Source organism: Brienomyrus brachyistius, chromosome 16, assembly GCF_023856365.1.
Source record: "Brienomyrus brachyistius isolate T26 chromosome 16, BBRACH_0.4, whole genome shotgun sequence".
Lineage (NCBI taxonomy): Eukaryota > Metazoa > Chordata > Actinopteri > Osteoglossiformes > Mormyridae > Brienomyrus > Brienomyrus brachyistius.
The window spans coordinates 4,481,457-4,495,133 of record NC_064548.1 but is presented as its reverse complement, the minus strand read 5'-3'; the positions used below and the strand labels follow the sequence as shown (position 1 = coordinate 4,495,133).

General features: G+C 44.5%; 2 long non-coding RNA genes across 3 annotated transcripts; both read left to right on the top strand.

Annotated features, from left to right (window-relative positions):
* Positions 1-3,782: 3,782 nt before the first annotated feature.
* Positions 3,783-6,250, top strand: LOC125709657 (uncharacterized). The gene is made up of 5 exons (XR_007382803.1): positions 3,783-3,892; positions 3,997-4,077; positions 4,213-4,264; positions 4,502-5,364; positions 5,455-6,250. It is a non-coding gene; the product is annotated as an uncharacterized LOC125709657 (long non-coding RNA).
* Positions 6,251-6,732: 482 nt separating this feature from the next.
* On the top strand, positions 6,733-11,980 carry LOC125709655 (uncharacterized). Of its 2 annotated transcripts, none has more exons than XR_007382801.1 (4): positions 6,733-6,821; positions 7,020-7,183; positions 10,892-11,172; positions 11,247-11,980. It is a non-coding gene; the product is annotated as an uncharacterized LOC125709655 (long non-coding RNA). The 2 variants fall into 2 exon arrangements; XR_007382800.1 differs by lacking the exon at positions 11,247-11,980 and having other exon boundaries at positions 10,892-10,983; positions 11,057-11,215.
* Positions 11,981-13,677: the final 1,697 nt, after the last annotated feature.

Sequence of the window (13,677 nt, the reverse complement as noted above, 5' to 3'; positions counted from 1 at the left end):
ATTATCTGTCCTGAGCTAATGAAACTAGCCTAGCTTTTATGTAAGCATGATCAATCCTGAATGGACCATGGCATACACGGCTGTAAGACAATAAAATGGGTTTAATGTGTAAATTTGTGGATATTCCGACATGCTGTTGTTTTGTCAACGTGTTCTGCATCCCCTATATTGTATAAGCTTCCATTAGGAAATAAATGGAAGGCAATATTTATTGATTCTAGGGGAACATTGATCCATCCATTGTTTGCTGCTAATCCAGGTCTGGGTTATAGTGTCAGCAGTCTGAGTAGAGGTGATAGATCCGTGAACCACCTCAACTGGTTCCTTTCGATGCAGAGGAGCAGCGACTCTACTTCAAGCCTTTCTCACACGTTCAGGCTCCTCATCCTGTCTCTAAATCTGACAGTTTATACCCTATGCTGGAAGCTCATTTTCACCACTTGTATCTATGATCTCATTCTTTTGGTCACTACAAAGAGCTTGTGACTGTAGGTGAGGGTTGGAATGTAGATAAACAGGTAAATCAAACCAGTACTACATCTGCATAATGGCTGATGGTGCACTGATCCAACTGTCAGTCTCCTGCTTTACTCTTCCCTCACTCATAAACAAGTACCTGAGATGCTTGTTCTCCTCCATTAGAGGTGCTAACTCATCCATACTTTTCCAGTTGAAAACCATAGCCTCAGGCTTGGACGTGCCAATCCTCACCCCGGGCACTTCACACTCGGCTGCCAACTTCTTAGTGCACAATGGAGGTCACAATCTGATGAAGCCAAGAAGACCACCTCATCTGTAAAAAACAAAGACGTAATTCTGAGGTGACTGAACACATCACCCTCCACCCCTTGACTGCACATAGAAATTCTGTCCATAAGATGGAACTGATTTGATACCCCCCACTGGTATATGACTGATGCCAGGCAATAAATGCTGGCTTTAGAAACCAATCTTATTTTCCATCAGATAAGCTCTAACCTGAACAATCATGAAAATGCTGGTAGCCTTAGCACGACATACAGTAAACAGACATAAGAGTCACGTGATGGCTAGGAGTTCAGCCATGTGCATCAGAGTTGTCATGTTAACAGCGTGTACAAACAGTATCTGTACTTTATGCTGAAGGAAGAAAATAGCGAAACTACAATGTATGTAAGACCAGTGCTGATTTTTATTAAGTCTGAACACAGGAAAATTACACAAAGTAGAGGTCTGCAGACTTGGATTCTTTCTAAAGTTTTATATGCACTCCATTGTATATTTTTTACTGGATACTTGTTTGTACTTTTTGTCTGGAAAAGTTTGTGGAAGGTGCTTTTCCCTTCCAGCATAACTGTGCCCAAGACATGGTTGGGTGAGTTTGGTGTCACATGGAAGAACTTGACTGGCCCACACAATGTCCTGACCTCAACTCCATTGAACACCTTTGGGATGAACTAGAGCAGAGAATGCAAGCCAGGCCTCAGCTCACTTCGTGTGTTTCCCCAGCTCCCTGGATGCTGTGTGGTGCTATGGGCTGCACATGCAGCTACTTATCCTTTAGTCGCATGTTCATGTCCAGCTGCCTCTGTTTTTGTATTCATTAGATATTGTTCCCTAGTGTTTCTTTTGCATTAGTTTTCTTGTTTAAGGTTTCTCCCTACTTGTGTTCCATTTTGTTCTTTTCTGCTTCTGTTTAATTATCCTTGTGTTCTGTTCCTAGTGTTTTATTTCCAGTTAATGTTTTCTAGTTTTTGGTATTTGTAAAGATCCCTAGTTTCTGTGTTTAATTATTATTAGTTCCTCCTGTTGCCCATTTTCTTGTGCCAGTCCTTGTTGATTGTTCTCATCTGTCCTGTGTTTCTTTGTTAACACTGTGTATTTAACTACAGTACCTGATCCTGCTCTGTTTCCTGTGGAGTTATTCCCAGATGTTGACTGTGGTTTTTGATGATTCTGTAATGTTGGTTATTCTGTTGCTATGTGTGCTTCCCTACCTGTTCTCCGTATTACCAGTTTTCCCTTGTAGGTCTTTTTGGTTCTGTTAGTTTACCTCGTATCCCTGTTTAGTTTTGACCCCTTGTGGCCTTTTGATTGTAGCGTTCCTACTGTCTTCAGTATCTGCAATAAAGCCCTGTTTTCCGGAGCCACAAGTGGATTATGACCTCCTTTTTCCTGCCAGTCCGTGACAGAAACCCCCGAGTCCGTGACAACATGCAGCATACTGTAGGCGTTTCAACTCTGTACTGAGAGAACGCACGACTTCCTTTGAACCTATTTACAATCATCTTAACTGAAACAATTATTTTCAGTCAACCAGTCTTTCATCCTAATTGATTTGCTTACTAAGCATTTGACAAAACAGATGTCACTTGTGTTGAATCTCGCCCAATGGTAACATATGTGTATATACTAAAATATTTCTGTATGTCATATAAAATATAGCCCTCCAGAGCGTGTAGTTGGAAAAGTGTTTAAGTTAATGGCAAAATGCATGCAAGTTTACCATTTTTGACTTAAGCCCATGGTAGAATTGGGCCCATAGTTCCTAATGTAATTTCATTCCTTCCTGCTTTAGAAAATTTACTGCATACCATATTTTAATGTGAAAGGTCCATTCTAGTAAGACAATATTGTTAAAAATATAGTTCAAATGAAAGTTTTGTGTATGTATTTGCCTGTATACATTACAAAGCAGGGCAGAAGGACAAGAAGGTCCCGGGTCCTTTCTGTGTGGAGTTTGCATGCTCTCCCCGTGTTCATGTGGGTTTTTGCCAGGGGCTCCGGTTTCCTCCTATGGTTCAAAAGCGGGCAGGGCAGGTTGATTGGTGAGTCGAAATTGGCCCTTTGTTAGTTAGTGTTACACATCCGAGCGAGGAAAACCAAAGGATTGTGGTCTGTATACACCACCACCGGACGAGCACATATACCTCAAAATGCTGTAAAGCTAAAAGGAGGGCTAGGGCTTCCTTCTCGATTGCGCTATATGCTAACTGGTGTTTTACATTTTTTTTTTGAGAAATAGCATATAGGATGGTTCAACCCGTGACTGTCTTCCTGCAGGAGGACGGCACCAGCACCCAATCCACTGGCATCCACTTCTAACTTGAACGGTTTGGCGAAGTCGGGAGCAGCTAGGACGGGGGAACATTTGCACTGAATTGAAAGCACTCTGGCAGGCTGGGGACCACACAAACGGCACCCCTTTACGAAGCAAGTGAGTAAGAGGCATGACAACATTTGAGAAATTTCGGCAGAAACATCGGTAATATCCTGCCATCCCGAGGAACCGCTTCAGCTCTCGCGGCGATTGCGGGACGGTGAATAAACGGATAGCCTGGACTTTTATGTCCAGGCGCTTAACCTCGCCTCGACCCACTAATTTCCCTAAATAGCTGATCCTGCCCTGTCGGAATTCACATTTCTCGAGGTTGAGCACCAGCGAAGCCTTTTGTAATCGAGCAAACACCTGTTCAAGGGAACTGACATGCTGTTCCCACAAGTCGGAATAAATCACCACATCGTCTAGGTAAGCCTCACAATTCTGGACACCACATAATACTTTATGCATCAGCCGCTGGAAGGTGGCTGGGGCATTCCGTAATCCGAAGGGCATAACCGTATATTGGAGGAAGGTGTCAGGGGTAGCGAATGCGGAGATCTCTGAAGCACTGGGGGTCAGCGGGACCTGCCAATAGCCCTTTAATAGGTCCAACTTGGTCACGTATTTCGCAGAACCGATACGGTCAACACAGTCCTCCATACGAGGCAGGGGGTAAGCATCTGGACGAGTCACGGCATTAACCTTCCGATAATCCGTGCAGAACCGGAACGTGCCGTCCGGTTTGGGAACAAGCAGGCACGGGGAACACCAAGGACTACTGCTGGGAACAGCAAGACCCGTCTCTACCAGGTAAGCGGTCTCTCGAGATAACAAGGCTCTCTTCCGGGGGTTGACCCGGTAGGAATGCTGCTTAACGGGAGCGTGATCACCAACGTCAATATCATGTTCCCCAGCAGGGGTACACGAAGGGGTATCAGCGAACAGGGGTCGGAAGCGATCCACTAGGGACAAAATGTCAGCTTGGGCTGACCGAGGTAAGTGGCTGAGTCGGGACGTAAGGTTTTGCAGAGCCTCTGAGTTAGGAAGGCGAGCACAGGGGAGACAATTCCTACTGAGGTGTAAGTCATCCGTCTCTGGCGAGTACTTACTGAGAGACACGACGCCCACAGGAGCGGGGACCGGAACAGAAGCAGGCGCGGGGACGGGGACTGAGCGATCAAGGTAAGGTTTCAACATATTTATGTGACACACGCGAGTCTTCCTCCTACGGTTTGGGGTCTCTACAACATAGTTGGTGGGGCTAAACCTTTCTAGTACCACATATGGACCTGAGAATCGGGCACTAAGGGAGGAACCGGGCAACGGCAGAAGGACTAAGACACGATCACCAGGCTGGAAACACCGGGGTTTTGCAGACTTATCAAACTGCCCTTTCATTTTCTTCTGTGCTGTTCCCAGAGACTGTCAGGCCAATTCCCTAACTGTAGACATCCAGTCCCGGAGGGATTTCACAAACTTGGACATATCCTGCGTAGGGGAGGACGCATCGGGGGACAACCACTGCTCCTGTAACGCCTTCAGGGGACCTCGAACAGTGTGGCCAAAGATGAGTTCAGCATGACTAAACCCGGTCGATTCTTGTACAGCATCGCGTATTGCAAAAAGTAGAAGGGGCACTCCCTCATCCCACTCTCTCCTTGCATCTATACAAAAGGTACAAAGCATATTTTTGAACGTTTGATGGAATCGTTCCAGTGCCCCTTGGCTCTCAGGGTGATAGGCGCTGGAGACAGTATGACGTATTCCTAGCTCGCGAACAACTTGTGCGAATAACTTCGACATGAAGTTCGTGCCTTGGTACGATTGCACACACTTAGGAAGCCCGAAAGTAGTGAAGAACTTGATTAACTGCTTAACTATGACGGGGGTCCGGAGACTACAGACAGGAATAGCTTCCAGGAAACGAGTGGCGGCACACATGAGGGTGAACAAATACATGTTACCTGAACGAGTTTTTGGCAATGGACCTACGCAATCAATCACCACACACTCAAAAGGTTCGCCAATAGCCGGTACCGGATGTAATGGAACCGGTACAATAGCTTGGTTCGGTTTACCTACCAGCTGACACACCCGACAGGTTTTACAATATTTCTTCACTTCCGAATTAACACCTGGCCAAGAAAAATATGCTAAGAGACGGTTTAATGTTCTTCTAATTCCAAGATGCCCTGAACACGGGTGGTCATGAGCGAGAGACAACACATAATTCCGATATAACCCGGGGACTACCACCTGAAATACAGTAGCCCACTCGAAAGGTGAGTTCGGAGGGGTCCATTTCCTCATTAATACCTGGTTGCGGTAAAAATATGCGATGGGGTGATTCTTTAACTCTGCCTTGTTCACAGTGGAGGTACGACAAGCTTCTAAGGAGAAATCCTCCGCCTGTGCCTTGATCAGAGCGGCCGTAGTGGAAGGGACCTCAGGGGAAACAGCAGGTTTCACGGGGACCAGGGATTCAAAGTCACATGTCGAAGGAGGTGTTGGGTCGGACATAAATGTCTCAGCCAGATGAATGTCGGCGAACTTGCTCTGTTGGGCCCGTGTCAGCACACAAGCCAGGAACACCTGGGGTAGTTCTGCGGCAACATCATCTGCGCAGATCTCCGGTTCTGGGGTAACTTCAGGAAGGGGAACCATCCTCTTCCCCGCAATGTCATTCCCTAGGATGAATGTGACCCCTGGAACAGGTAACTGGGTCTGGACCGCAACACGAACAAGTCCAGAGAAGTCAGGAGTACATAAATAAACAGTATGCAAAGGAACCACAGCCACACGCAGATCGATACCTTGCACCAATATGTTGGTGCCACAGTAAGTGGTACTATCTAAGGGTAAAATTCCTTCAATTAAGAAAGACTGGGCAGCTCCCATATCCCGTAGGATAGTTTCCGGGTGACGTACCTCGTCTTCACCGAGCGACACAGAACCAGGAAACACGAAAGGCTGGAATGTAGGTTCAACAGTTTGAATTGCCGGTAACACATTGTTAACACAAGCAGCGATCTGCACCTTTCTAGTCGCAGCACAGGTCTCTTTACGTTTAAGAGCGGGACAAACGGAAATGATGTGACCCACCTCGTGACAATAGAAACACTCTCTCTTCTCTACAGGTGGTGAATAAGAAGCGGACGAAGGAGAGGATATCACAGGATGGGGACCAAGTTTGCGAGGCAGAGGAGTTGGGGTAAACACAGTCTTATGGGTCAGAATAAATTCATCAGCAAGAGTAGCAGCTTCAGCTAAACAAGTTACCTTTTGTAGTACGAGTTCCTTGAGTTGCTCAAAATTGGAAACACCACTCGCAGCACACCACTTGTCAAACAACAAAGCTTTCTCACGGGCAAACTCAACATGGGTTTGGCTGGTGGTTTTAACCAGCTTCTGGAAATTCTGCCGGTAAGCCTCAGGTACCAGTTCATACGCCCTTAACACAGTAGCCTTAACAATGTCATAATCTAGACTCTGTTCTAACGCCAGAGCCGAGCAAACTTCCTGAGCATTCCCCACTAACTTGCATTGCAGTTACACAAATGTCTAGGCCAGTTCATGGTCTTAGCAATCCTCTCAAACATAGCGAAATAAGCATCCACCTCATTTTCCCGAAACACAGGAACAAGAGCAATATGGCGACTAACATCAAAGCCAGAATTTCCACCTCCAATTTCCTGGGAGACTGGTGAACCTGAGGGAGAACGAAGGCTAGACGGAGGAGGTCTGGGGCATCAGCCTGGTCACGGGCGGGCAGGCCGGCTTGAGGGGCTGTACTTGGTGATCATACTTTACGCGGAAGGGGCACAGGTTTTTGTTCACCCATACCCATTCTGTGCGATGCCACCTCCTTGTCAGCCTCAACCTCCACTCCCCGGACCTGGAGTAACTGAACCTGGTACTCCTGCCTTTTAATCTCCAGTTCCAGCTCCCTAAGCCGAATTGTCAGCAGCAGATCCTCCCTGGTTGAGCGTGGATCGCCGAGATCCATGCGGATCCCTGTCCCCAGATCAACGCCGTCGGCTTCCGCTGTAGCCGTCAACCGTACGGGAGTGGATGCAACACTCGGCAAGCCGCCTAACTCAGGTAGGATACCCTGTCTAATCAGCTCATCCTACAACGCTTGCTTTATAACCCGCTTAGAGGCTTCAGCGGGGACCAAAACATTAAAGAACTCTGCTATTCCTATCAGATCGTCCTTACGGGACTTATTGAACTGTTCGAGTGTGGGGTAGAAGGTGAAAGCAATGAGATCGAACTGAGCCATTTCCACTACACAACCACACACCCCCCCCCCCCCCACACACACAAAATAAACCACCAGACAAACACCGGAAAAAAGAAAGGAACGGACGAGCCCCCAATTTCTGTTACGATCCTCAGTCTAGGGTTGAGGACCATCAGAAAGGTAAAGGGAAAGGAGAGGGGAAAACAAGACAACCAGGGTATAGGAAAAGGGAACACGGGAAACAAAGGGATCTTTTTTGTATTTTTTTATGTTTATTCACAAAGACTTTCACAAACAATAGGGTAACAGACTTCGGGACTGACACGGCCAAAACAATAAACAAAACAGCACTACCGAACACGTCCGCAACTAATCCACACACATAGGCTACCTAGGTGTAACCTTACGGCACGTAACACCAGTCTCAAACACATGCCCATGGGTTCACAGACTCTGAGCCACACAGCAGACTGGGAGCAGGGAGAAACACAAGAGGGTAAAGGATACAATTGCAGAGACGGGGAAGAGGAGGAGGGCGGAGTCAGAATGGGAACTGTCCATGACAGTAATTGCTTAAAAGAACTAAAAAAAAAAAAAAGTAGTGTGATATGAGAGCAAGGGATGATTCGAGAAATACAATCCGTACAAAAAGAGATGGCAACAGAATGTTGTGTAGGGGATAGGCAGACATGATGCTGAAGAAAGAGAAATAAAAAAGGAGAAGTAAGGGATCACACATAGCAGAAGAAAGCACAGAAGAACTGGAGCAGAGGAGATTAATCCAAAGAAATGAGACCTTCAGACCAGAAGAGCAGCCAAAGCACTTCCAGAGCTGTGCTAACCCATTTCGTTCAACCTCCAGCAGAAATAATTATTGGCAATGGCCAGAGATACAGAGGGTAAAGAAACTACATTTTCCTCATCTAAACTGGTGCTCACACCCATATTAAAGTATGACCATGATACACCCAGCAGTTACTTGAAGTCTGATGAATGAACCTGAGAGAAGCAGTACTTGAAGTGGGATGGTACTCACAGGTACGCAGTACCAGCACTTCTTTGTTTTTCACTTCAGAGTACCAGCAGCTCTCAATATCGGCTGGGAGTAAATAACAAAGGGGAGCACTGGCATCTGGTACTGAATAACAAGGGAAGAACTGGAACCTGGTACTGAATAATAAAGGCAGTACAGGCACCAGGTACTAAATAACAAGGGAAGAACCAGCACCTGCTACTGAATAATACGGCGAGTACAGGCACCTGGTATTAAATAATGAGGGGAGAACTGGCACCAGGTAATAAATAATTAGGGGAGAACCGGCACCAGGTACTAAATAATGAGGGGAGAACTAGAACCAGGTACTAAATAACAAGGGAAGAACCGGCACCTGCTACTGAATAATAAGGGAAGTACAGGCACTAGGTAATAAATAATGAGGGGAGAACCAGTGCCTGTTTTGCCGCATATTCCCCAGTTACTATGATTCCATGTCCTGCCGAATGATGAATTTATGCAGACGCTACTATCCAATCTAAGAATAAGACGGGAGTACTATAAAAGAATAGATACATATATGTTTCCTTCATAACGAAATTGAGAGTTGCTGTATAACCATTGCCTTTAAATCCATAGTGTATTGTTTTGCTAAGAGAAGGAGTGCCACTGGAAGGGATTTTTGCCTGAACACCTTTGGGTCCCTACTGCTCAAAGAAAAGCATGCTGGGTAAAGATCCTGCTGCCTCAGACACAGAATGTTGAATGAATTTTTTCAAATATTACATTTATGTTTGAAAAGAAAAGGTTGAATGCTTATTTTAAAAAAGGAAGTGAATTATTTGTAATTGCAATAAACGTAATTAGAGTCGGGCTGAATGTGATGGGGAGGGGCAGCACATTACACACTCGACTTTACTGTGGAGGCCGGTAAGTTCAACAATTTACCTTGGATGACCTACGTTCAAGTACCAATCTACCTGGAACAAGGCTGTTCAATTAAAAAAAATCCACCAGGTGGCACTAAAGTACATCGAGTCTTATTTCTCAGTCTCAAAACATTAAAACAATGGGGATCCAGCAGCTTTGGCTGCTTGGACCTCTAATTAGGGTTAGGGTGAGGGTTCCAGCAAAGAGCACTATAATACATGCACTTCGAGGTCCAAAATGTGCACCATTTCCACTTAAAAACTGTCAAGACTTGGCATGAGCATAAAACCTTTTATACTTTAGTGAGGAATACAAGCATTTTACTTTATGTTTTCTACAGATTGTATACAACCATAGCATCGTGGAAGATTTTTCGATAATTCTTAATATCTCTGAAGTGTGTATTCTTTTACTCACATAAACTTGCTATTGAAACAAATTCTGTATTTCGGAAAAAAAGGACAGCGGTTGTGCAATCTCTGCCAAAACACAAGGAAAAGTATAGAGTTGGTGAAATCAGTGCGAACTGGATTTTCGGGGTCCATGTCGTTTATTTATATTTCGGCGTTACATATATATCTTTTGTTAACTTTGGCTGACTCATCCTTCAGAAGTCGGTTCGCTAGTCGAATTGCTCCGCAGCTTTTTCCTGAAACACCTCTGCTACCTAGGTGTAACCATAAAAGTACCATTGCACTAACTGTTGTGTGTTATGCCACGTGGAAGGCTTACCACTGAAATTCCTCCTGACAGAAAGCAAGGACGCTAGGGACTTAAACACGCTTTCACAGAGTTTGACGTGCGGGTCCTCGCCATGCTCCCGCGCTCTCTAACTCTGATGTTGTTGGTGATGTTTCGGTAACTGCTTAACGGGGTACAAATAATATTGTATTATATTATTACTTATGTGTTAATTAACTACAAACGAAGTCTTAGTTACATACTGATCTCCTATTAATTCATCATTACTGGATCATGGCGTGTTTTATCAGCGTCGTTGCTATATTTATTAGTATATCTGTTAATTCTGTAAACCTTTGTCGACTACTGAAGGAGTTACTAAAGAACTATACTGAAGGAACAAGTACTGAATATCACAAGTAAACTATTGATATCATCTTTGTTCATCATTAATTCATTGTGACGCATCTTTTATCTCAAGTAGCGACTATATTTCTATTTGTTCATGACTTGTTCATAATTTGTACTTCAGTAGTAACTGAGTTATTACTAAGTATTTTGGCCCCGTCAAGTAAAGTGTTACTGATATTTCTTGCTCTTCAGACCCAGAGACTCTTTTTATTCATTATAAACCTTCTATTTGCCTAGGGAATTGCAGCCAGATATTATAGCAGGAGTTACATTCCAGCCCGCGCTCACGCACATTCTGCGCAGCTGGCAGATGCTATTCATGATCTGAAAAGCAAATTTAATAGTGTCCCCATTTTCCTGATAGGGGAATTTAATCACTGCAGCATGAAAAATGACTTGCCTGTGTCCCACCGGTGTATCTGCTACCCCAGACGTGAGGACCAAACCCTATCAATCCTGCACTAACATTAAAGGGCACATTCTGCCATTTATCCTGTGCACCTTTTGGTAACACTGACCATGCTTTAATTATCCTTGTACCCACTTCCAGGAAACTGCAACTGTTCAAGCCCACCAAAACCACTAGGTGACAACACACCCTTAAAGCTAAGGGAAAGCTAAAGAACTGCTCAGGCTCCACAAGTAAGTGGGTCATGGAAGGTTGTTGTAACAGTATGCACAAATAAGGTATACTGATCCTGTAATATCCTAAAAGAAGAAGTCTGCCTGCCCAAGAAGACCATACCTTACCATAGAGGTCTGCCTGCTCAAGAAGACCATCCTTTACCATAGAGGTCTGCCTGCCCAAGAAGACCATCCCTTACCATAGAGGTCTGCCTGCCCAAGAAGACCATCGCTTACCATAGAGGCCTGTCTGCCCAAGAAGACCATCCCTTACCATAGAGGTCTGCCTGCTGAAAAAGACCATCCCTTACCACAGAGGTCTGCCTGCCAAAGAAGACCACCCCTTACCATAGGGGTCTGCCTGCTGAAAAAGACCATCGCTTACCATAGAGGCCTGTCTGCCCAAGAAGACCATCCCTTACCATGGCAGACTAGCTCAACTATATTTAACAGTAGGTCTGACATTCAAACTTTGTTTCTTCCCACCTCCCCAGAACTCCCCTCTTGGGCCCCTGCTCTTCATCTCCCCTCCCACATGCTCCCTTACAGCACACTCCCTGACACGGGTCCAGATCTCCGCTTCGCCCCTTCTTTTCTGCCACCCGCTGCACATCAGGGTTTGCAAAATTTCTAAATCCCCTGTAGACCTTGTCAGACATGCAGTCATTCTTCACATTTTAGTAGCCTGAAATGAAATATGCACCCCCCCCCCCCAAAAAAAAAAAAAGTTACAAATTTGACATTGGCACATATTTTGTAGTTCGTCAACATCATGGATATCGACAGAAAAGCAAAAGGACAGTTCCTGCACCCAGACATCCCAAGATAAAATAAATCGATGAACGATTTGCCTTTAAGACACTTATGTCCGATCAGTCCAGATTTGTTGTAATAACAACAACAGACACAACACTGTAATGTTAACATTATAGCAGAGAGCAATGTAACTGTTTAGTGTTACCATTACATAATGAAAATAATATGAATATAAACAATATATGATAAATGAAGTGAATATCCCGAAATATTTCATCCACACTTTTTCATCTACAGTATGTACCCAGTCAGAAATAAAGCAATTAAACCTCCATACTTTTAGCCGGTTTCTTTTGTTTCAGAGTTACCCATGACTGAAGTAACTATTTGGCTGAACCTGTTAAAATCTTATATACCTGGATCATGCCCCCCCATAGTCTCCTTTGCTCGAAGGCTGGACAAATTCAGCTCAGCTAACCTCTCCTCATAAGACATTCCTCTAAGACCAGGAATCATTGTCGTAGCCCTACATTGAACACTTTCTAAGCCAGTAATGTCCTTTTTAAGGTAAGGTGACCAAACATGCACACAATATTCACACACCTAAAGATGTAGCCCAACATTCTATTGGTCTTTTTAATTGCTTCTCCACACTGGTGAGAGTGGAACATGGAAGTATCAACATACACACTGAGGTCTTTCTCATTATCAGCTGCCTTTATTTCTGCTCCCTGTATGGATTACCTTACATTTGTCTACATTAAATTTCATCTGCCAGGTATCAACCCAGTCACTAATTAAATCAAATTTTGCTGTAGCCTCTGTGCTGCTAGATCAGTATCTGCTACACCACCCACCTTGGTGTCATATGCAAATGTAACCAGTTTACTGTATATTTGTGTCAATATCGTTAATGTAAATTAGGAAAAATAGTGGTCCTAAAATTGAACCCTGCGGTACCCCACTATGAATGCAGGTCCACTGTGACATTGTGCCTCTAATAATTACCTGCTGCTTCCTGTCTGTTAACCAGTTTTCAATCCAAGCTGCTACAGTTCGCTACAATCCCTGCTGTTTTGAGCCATTTGTGTGGGACAACATCAAAGCCCTTTATCTGATATAATGTTTTTATAACATTATTTCATGTCACCAAATGCAGTGTGCTGAATATAACTGGTGATCAATTGCTGATAGGTTCTCACCTAGAACCCCAAGACTCTGTTGGGATCAATGGATGGATAAAATAAAAGAGATACTCAGCTTCTCGCTGTCATCCACCCCCTAGAAAGAGTTCAGTCTATTCGACTACGGGTCAGTCTCTGATATCAATGGTCATGAAACCTTTAAATGCATGATGCTGGTAAACTTCAAATCCATCACCAGCCTCCGATTTAGTACGCAAACCATTGCTCAGTACCTTCACCACATCCTCCAACACTTGGACTACCCCAAAAGCTAAATTTGTGTCCCATTTCACCGACTGTACACTTCTAAGGCTACATTGGAAGACTGAATGTATCACAGCAGTGCAACAAGACTGTCCCATTTCAAAGGTTCCTTCAAATGCGGCCTAGAAAAGTGTCCTTCTTTTCTCTGGTTCAACCTATCCCAAGATTCAATGCATGGACTTTTAGAAGGACGAAAGTGGAAACCTATGAAAGGTATGTCGACTTAGTCTATCAAAGGATGCAGCCCCTGAATTGGGACACAGCCTATGTTAGAATCCTGTTTGTGGATTTAAATTCCATCTTTAAACCTTTGTCCTGGACCTTCTCCATTGTAAGCAAGACCCCAGCATCTGTCAGTGGATTACCTCCTTCTGGATAAGGGCAAATAGTATTCAAGCCTGAAATCCAGTCTGTGTGATTCACAGCAGAACGGTGCTCCTCTCCTCTTCTACCCAAATGACTTCACCTCTACATACAAATCCAGCAAAATCCAAAATCTGCAGATGAC